The 8899-nt window shown below is 36.1% G+C and overlaps 1 long non-coding RNA gene across 2 annotated transcripts; it reads right to left on the bottom strand.

The window, feature by feature from the left end:
* Positions 1-6471: 6471 nt before the first annotated feature.
* LOC145222488 (uncharacterized) lies at positions 6472-8201 on the bottom strand. 2 transcript variants are annotated; one of them, XR_013859343.1, is made up of 3 exons: positions 7739-8185; positions 7257-7411; positions 6472-7084 (listed from the first exon to the last, which is right to left on the bottom strand). It is a non-coding gene; the product is annotated as an uncharacterized LOC145222488 (long non-coding RNA). The 2 variants fall into 2 exon arrangements; XR_013859344.1 differs by having other exon boundaries at positions 6472-7411; positions 7977-8201.
* Positions 8202-8899: the final 698 nt, after the last annotated feature.

Genomic DNA, 8899 nt, shown 5'->3' with positions numbered 1-8899 from the left:
TATCGGAGGGTTAAATGTGCAAGTCGGCCTGTAGAAAACGGATAGAAGACTTCCAAATCGTTGGATGTCGTGTGAAGAAGGTTTAAACTCGGCAAAACAGTGTAGGGGCATAATGAAAGGTATGCCTAGTGTGTGAAAATGGTCAAAATTGAGCCAAGTGTTTGTTTAAGGGGTAATAAAGTATCCCCAAAGCGTTTGAGATAGGCCGTGAATATGTTTCGAGGACAAAAAATGTCAGGGAGCTGGACGAGTGCAAAAACCAGCCGTATCAAATAGAGGCCAAGGCAAAGCTGTCAAGCGTAAAAATGGTCGCATGTGAAATACTCGAAAAGATGGAAGTGGGCGAAGTGTTGGGTTGATGGGAAAGAAATTTTTAAGTGATTATGTTGAAGAGGCCCATTCCCGCCTCGACGAGTGACAACCGACCCATGAAAGATGTCGTCTCCTGGTAGGACTTTGAAATGGTCGGAAATATTAATAACCCGAGCATTATAGCCGAATGACGTAAAGTGGTTTGTAGGGTAAGTCGGAAAAAAATATGTATGCCATAACCGCCAAAAAATGTATGGTCTAATTGGATTGGAGGGCGAAAAATGTATGTAAACTCCCAAAAACGGGGAGATTATCTGGGCCAATTTTGTTTGCAATCAAGTAAAAAAAAAAGACCGAACCTGTGGACAAATTAATGGTAGTAAAAATTACCGGAAAGGGTGAGTTTAGTGCATAAAATCGATTCAACCTACTAATTAAGGTTGACAAAATGTGGGATAAAGTCAAAACTTGGACAACTGCTGGCTGCCTGATCTAAGAAATATTTCTACCTAAAATCACACTGGACACAGCAAAGCATCACAGTAGAAAAAACTTTGCGGTGGGTCACTTGCTAGTGTGGTTGTAACATTTATATAATGTAACTGTTGAATGAAGATTATCATCAATATAGTAAAATAGAAACCCATTGAAGGATTGAACTACAATATCTCATTGCTGTTTTGAAAATCAAAACTGAAGTAAACAACCAAACATTTTCAAAGTTTTCCACAGGTATCATTAAAGGTTTCATGAGCCATATGTTGTACAGGCCTGCACTATTTGACTAATTTAAAAAGCTTATGCCGTTACCATGAATATTTTGCATCAAGTGTGTGTTTTACAAATATTTTTATGGGTCCCCAACATACTACAAAATTGGTGGCTAGTGGGGCTATAGAATGAAACACAACAAATCCGCATTCTACAAAGCGTCCGAGTTCAAAGTTTCATGAAAAAATGATTTTACTCTTTTGAGGCTAGCAGGTAACAACATCCACCAGACTAACAAAACAGGTGGCAGGTTTACATTCTCTCTACCACTATGTTTAAGTTTTATTTGATTAACAAAGCTTTTCATGCAAAAAGCGCATATAGTAAACTAAATATATGGAAGGGGGCCAACAATTAATTTGACAAATTTGTAAAATATATTATGAACAGATAATAACTTAGAAACTCACTTCGACAGGTGAATCCATCAGAAATGAAAAATTGTGCATCTGAACATAAGTTTCACCCGACAATGCAATGTCTACTAGTGTTAAGAATATCTAACCTAATCTTAACAATGCAACACAAGATATACTCCATATACTGATCGTTCAACCTGGCAGCAAAACACTTTAAACACACAAAGGACTTGCATAAGTACCACATACATATACTAGTGTATACACCCACAGTATCAACAAAACCACATAAAAATACACCACCACAAAAACAGTATCAACAAAACCATCAAACTAAAAATACACCACCACAAAAACAGTATCAACAAAAGCCTAAAACTAAAAACACACCACCACAAAAACAGTATCAACAAAGCCTTTAACTAAAAACACACCACCACCCCCGAAAAATTCCACACAAAAACGAAGCGAAAGTCACATATACAGTAAGCCTAATAGGAACAGCAAAGACACATGACTTGCACATCAATGCCATCTGCGCGCAAGGAGACACCCAGCTTCAGGTAGTAAACGTGAGCGGTTAGCAGCCCACACCTTTCGGCCATGTTCAGCTCCCCTCAACCAAAATGTTCCATGCTAACATATGGCATACCAGACTGAATACATGGACAAATCATACAACAGACAGCCAGCCCTTTAGAAACTCAGCTTCAGCCATCTTAAAAAGTGACCCGAAGGTCTCAGACAACTTCTGCGTAAGTCTCACCAGCCTGACATACAAACATTCACAATATTATTACAACAGTCATCTGACAAGGATTAGAACAAGTTGGGTTCCAAATGTGACAAAGCCACAATATTTTGGGTAACCTTTCCTTGACTGCACCAGGTCAGCAACAGACTTGGCTAACAATACAATCATCAGCTAAATGTCACAGGGTCTTTGCTCGTCTTAATAAGTCCCCCGAAAAGGTCAGCCAAGGTCTGTCCCTGCAACATCAACTGACACAAGCAATATGTATCACAACAAAACATGCCTCCTCCAATCAGCCAACAAGAAATGTAAACTTAGCATCAGTCAAGAAAGCGTCCTTTTTCAGGGCCTCAACTAAGCCACACCCAGGTTGACATCAAACCCGAATTGCAACAATGGGACAAATCAGTCACAACCATTGACATCAGCATGCATATCTCATGTATCACCACACAAGCAGGCACACAAGCAGACTTTCCAAGGCTAACATAACAATTACTTAGAGACTACCGTATACAGATTAATGAAAAAAAAAGAAAAAAAAGACATGCATTGTCAGAAAGAGACCAAGTTCTGGATGTCCTTCTTCCATATATGTTTCTGCAACAAAAAATCAGCACAATTGGTTAAAAATGCAAATGCTTGACACAGTTTGTCGTATTGTAAATAACTTTTTAGCGTATTGGTGACATTGGTAAATTGCTGGGTCATGGGGATTCAAATTTTGGAAGGATCAACTTTGGATGACCAGCAAACATATTGGTAAATTTGATTAGGTGCACTCATTTGTAAGCACTCTTTTTTGACCAAACAAGAGAAGCAAGCAAATCAGTGTCAGACCATACAAGATAAAACTACCATTTTTTTTAATTTGGATTACCAGATCATTTTGAAATGAAAAACTATAAAATGAAGAATAGTTTTGTTAAGTACAATAGTTTTGAGGTGATTTTAAATGGCACAACAATGGAGTAGTTTTGTCATGATGACCCTTTTCTTTCTACATCAATAGGTATAGTTGCTCTCATCAACTCTAACACATATTGAGCTGTACCAAAACCTAAGATCGACTGTGGATGACAAGGTAAGAGGACTGTAGCATAAGTTAGCAAGACCACAGCTGCAAGTTAAGTGTGACTCCAAGTAATCAAACCACAAAGGGTGATGAATCAATAAAGGCCGATATCAACTTTTAAATGCCAATGTGAAACTAGAAGGGTGGCTTAGCACATTTTGTCATTGCACATAAACTATACATTATAAAACATTCATATATATCCTGTGCTTGTTTTTTTATTGGGTCCCATATCAGCCACCATTTTTTATACTTTTTGTTGTTTCTGCAGGCAGAAACTCATGGGTCCCCACACATGCAAAGTTGAAAATAATGCATTTCAAGAAATAACCATGAGAAAGTAAAGTGTTGTAAGATAACCACCAGTAAGTTTGGTGGTGTAAAGTAAAACACCGTGATAAGTTCTTAAATCAAATAATAATACTTTTAAAAGTACAAACTATTCAAAACTTATTTATAGAAAAGAAGGGGTAAATAGTGTCAAAATAAAGTAAAACACAGCAATCGACACCTTTCAATTACAAATTCTAAAGCTGTCAAAATTTCATTCAATTCCGATATGCCCAGGGGGCTGGTGGGGTAAACGATAAAGTTATAGGCTGAAACTTAACAATTCACACCTAAATATGACATAAAACTAACTATCCAAATTTCATACAATTTCGACATTGCTTACCAACTTTGCCCATTTTAGAGGTTAGTAGGGTATATGGCAGGGGCGGGCAACTTCTCCAGTCGGCGGGCCTGATACGGGAAAATGAAGTACTTGGCGGGCCGGACTCCTGAATCGATACATTAATCTCATATTTATCCAGTGATTTAAAACGGATTTTTGACCACCTAAACAAAATACATTCAAGAACATCAAAAATACAATACAGTCCAAACAATCTAACTGATATAACATAAAATTATTAACCACAGCAAATGTAATGCATACACAACAGACTGAGATTCTATACTGAAACACTAACTAGGCTACACGTGTGGAAAGTGGAAACAAAGGAAACCGTGAAAGCAGGCCACACACACGGTTGACAGTTATGTCGTAACAATGGACGCATGGTGCGATGGTAACAACGGCGGGAAAGTTTTTTTGCTATTGGGGAGAGTTACTGTCCGTTACAACTATAATTTGACGCAGTAAGCAAGTAGTGGGGGATTGTGGCAGACTGTGGCCGCAGGCCACATTATCAAGTAAGACCTGAAACTGTCTGCGGGCCGCTCAAAATCCCTTCGCGGGCCGGATCCGGCCCGCGGGCCGTATGTTGCCCACCCCTGGTATATGGTGTAGCTACAGAGTAAAACACAACAATTGAAATCTATAAAAGGCACATTCTACAAGCTGTACAAATTTTAGCCAATTCCTACACTGTTTAAAAAACTCATCAATTTTTGGGGGCTATGGGGTTCAACATAACTAAAAAAATATAAAACTACAATAACTCAATCAATACATTAAGCCCAATACACCAATGTTTAAAATTTTGACCACTAGAGGTGTTTTGAGAAACAACCGATAATGCTTGTGATGCTATAGGGCAGTTAATAACCCCTTAACTGCCATGACGCGAAAACGTCTACCAAGCAACCCAAAAAACGAGTAACATACAACTGATTGCCCTTGTAACACTATTGTGCCACAAAAATGTTTTGTTTGTGGGGCCCAGTAACATACAAATTTGTTTTACACTTTGGACGCTAGTAGGGTAAATGTTGGGGCTACACAGTTGAACACAACAATCAGCACCTATAAATGGCATACTCTACAAGCTATCCAAATTTTAGCAAATTCTGACACTATTTAAAACTCACCCATTTTAGGGGGCTAGCAGGGTAAATATTGGAGTTTTTAAGACAAAAAACAAAGTGGGACGCACATCTTTCACTATATCTACCATCTGTGTAAGTTTCATCCAAATCCATCAAACATTTGATGGCACAACGAGTCAAACTTTGTGAAGAAAAAACAAAAAAAGAAGAAAAAAGTTCAAGTAAAATGAATATTCTACAATCTTTCCTGATTTCAAGCCGACATTGTTTAAAAAATTCACTTATTAAAAGGGTCTAGTGGGGTAACTGATGCAGTTCTACACTCAAGCATTTAGAATATAAAATCACAGTGAGAATGACCCAATCCTGTAAATTTTTGTCTCAATCTACTTATGTTTAAAATTTTATATCACTACAAGGTTTTTGAGTAACAACACTCAATGCTTTTGATGTCATAACTTATAAGGCTGTTGATAACCCCTAACTGCCATGGTGCAAAAACACCCACCAGACAATTCAGAAACATAAGTAACGTACGTCTGGGGGCCGTTATAACACTTTTACACAACAAAAAACTTTTGTTTGTGGTGCCCAGCAACATAAGTAGGCAAGTCTACTAATCGCATAATCTGTTTAATGATATAAGGGTCATATATCCCAACTGTAGCAATTCATTTATTTGCATAAAAAAATTAGGAAATCGGTCATGCATCCAACTGAATTTAGTAGTATTATTTGTAAAAACACTATTTATTACCACAGACAACTTACTGGTATATGGATTCAACCTTTGCTGCCAGGACATTCACATTTTTTGGTTTTCCACATCATTTAAAAAGTCCTGTTAAAAAACAAAAACATAATTAATGTATAAATCTCCAAAATAATGACTTTACAATAAACAGCCCAGTGATTATTTTAATTGACACAGAGAATTTAACCTGAATGCCGACAGTAAGCCTTTTACATACATTCAGTTGTATTACACCGGTGGCTGTAATAATCTCATAGAAATGAAACATTCAGTTTTGACTTGTCCAATTGTTAACAACTCCCCCAAAAATTCTTGCAGGTCAGAACGATTTGCCTGGATTGTTAATGCCCATTTCCCCACCATGGTGTTACACATAAATGACATTGGGGTGTGCTTGTAGTACTTTGGAAATATAGGTTGGTGAATAAATAATTTGAATTTGTACATTTGTATGTGGTGTACAATATACGTACATACCAAAATGTAAAAAAATAAAGATTACAAACAAGGTCCAGTTGGAAAATGATGTCCTTATTGGTTGTACTACAGATATCTCCATGGTTTCGGTACATCCAAATATTTACTTCCGCAGTTGTTGTTTATTGATTTACACACTTTCAAATCTTGATCAACATTTATGTATAAATGCCCTATGGTATTACCTGGATGATGATCTGAAAAACAGACATGTTATTTAGTTACAATAAAATTAATTGTTTATTAATGTTGTCAAATACAACCTGTGTTTAAATTCTTCAAAAAATGATTGGACATAAAATGCTAAACTAATTGTATGCTCAATAACAATGTTTGTAGAAGTTTTACCAACAAATTGTATTTTGTTCTGACTAAGGGTAAAAAGGAGATGGCAATTGTTTATCTAACAAGGTGCACCGAAAAGGAATATACAGACACAATTGGTTAATTTCTGCTTTATCCAAATTCTGTATAGACAGTACAAACTTTAAGTTTGCAATTTCAGCTTTTTTAATACAGTAGAGACGCTTCCTGTCTTTATTATAGTTTTAAATCATATTATCATAACCAGATAAGTGCTTTGCACCACTCAACAAAAAGCGACATTACCCAAGCAAAATGTCCAAACAAATTGGCAGTGTCATTTATGAGTGTTAGGCAGAGAAAAGAACAGTACAACTTATACACACCTAACACTAACATCTTTTAAGAAAAGAATTTGGGATGAACAAGACAAATTCAAGTGAATATTTTATCCAACTTGATTGATCATCTGTATGTGAAAGTCACACAATCCAGTGTTTTTCTGCCTGAGAAAACACATTGTATAACTTCTCCTACTCTTTCACTTCTCTTAAACTAGTTTTATTTTATTTAAAAAAGGTGGTCTGCACATGGGTTGCATTTAACAACTTACATTCATAACTCTTCTACTGAAAGTTTTACAGTAATAAATCACTTCCTTGCATGTTTAATACTAACTGATAAAAATAATGTGTCAGGGAAAAGGAACCATAAATCTGATTTAAAAAGAGAGAGTGCATGTTGCTGATCTTTAATTGAAACTCAGGTGATGCACCACACAAGAGAATTTGCGGGCGTGTTGTCACCTCCTGTGTTGTGGTGTTAGTGCTGACCTAGTTAAAAGAAATTAATTTCTAATTTCAAAAATAGAAATCATCTATCTTGCCTTGAATGAGGTTTATAACAACCTTATTTTGACTGGAGTTGTGAAAGTTAACAATTCGGTTGACATGTAGCATTGTTTACGAGTAATTTAGATACTTGGAAAAACTGGTTAATAGAGACATAACACTTGGCAATTTGCAATACCGATTAACCAGTATCATCTGTGCAAATAAACTCAAGGTTGCTAGTTGCTGTTTTTATGCATATGTCGGCAAAAGATGGCAGTTTCCAATAAAATTTTGGACATGCAGGACCAACATGTCCTAAATGCGCACCTGCATGGTCGTCCATGTGCAAGACCAATTTCAGCAAGTGACAAAGAGGTTAGGACATTAGGACATTTAAATGTTTTTGTTGCAAAGTTTGTGCAAGCAGTAAAATATATTTATATGTCTTGTACATGCAGCTGCCCTACAAAGTTACAAACAAATTGGCGGTGTCATTTATGAGTGTTAGGCAGAGAAAAGACCGTTCTGGACAAAATGTCATAAAAATAAACAATCTACTTCTTACTGAGTGTTTAAATCGAACATTATCAGACCCTCCAATGCACTTCCTTAGAAGTTTTTAAACAGATACCTGTTTAACTGGGCACAATTGGCCTCTGTCGTAAACAAGTTTATCCTAAACAATGACGTGCCACCTGTTTTGAAACTTGGCTTCGCGCCTCATTTTGTGAACAACCTGCGCGAAATCGCCAACAAAACTGTTCAACCGTGACTTGACACAAAAGAAATTATTCATAGATATCTAAAAACAGTATATTTTCAAAATTATAAAAATAAGCTGAAAACAATAAATAACTAGGAATAAGATGTCACAAACTATAGCACATCAAAACGAATACATTTTTCACGTGCAAAATAGCAACTACGACCATTAATACCTACAAATAGTAATGAAATGAATATTTTAAAAAGTGAAAGTGTGGGATTATGATATGTACATACGTATTTGATAAGTAAATCAATCAACACCTCAAGTATTTAATTCCACACAGCTGTATACCATATGTTATCACCTTTTGTTGACTATTTGTCGTTGACAGTTGTACGTATATATGCATGTTGTTTCGAACGATGCTATATCACTTTAATATCACTAACTCAACTTAACTCTTGTTTTAATACAAACTCGCAATGGATATAACAGTGCACCATCGAAGTTCAATTGAAGAATCAGATTCAGCTAGCGTCAGTCTCTACAAAAGGTCTTTTACCTAAAATAATTGCTAATTGTAGCTTTATTTTAATTTGCGCACGGGGCATTACGTAAGTTTTTTTTACATACAGAGGCAAAGAAAAAACATGTAGTTATTTTAAAAACACAGAACAAATATTCATCTTAAGGAAAAGATTCGTATAACTGCACATAAGTGCAATAACTCCTAAAATCATGTGTGCATCCCGAAAATCATTAACTACTATAACAATCTG

The sequence above is a fragment of the Phallusia mammillata genome, chromosome 4, assembly GCF_965637545.1.
Source record: "Phallusia mammillata chromosome 4, kaPhaMamm4.hap1.1, whole genome shotgun sequence".
Taxonomy (NCBI): domain Eukaryota; kingdom Metazoa; phylum Chordata; class Ascidiacea; order Phlebobranchia; family Ascidiidae; genus Phallusia; species Phallusia mammillata.
Note: the sequence above shows the minus strand (reverse complement) of the source record. Positions and strands in the feature narration are given on the sequence as shown.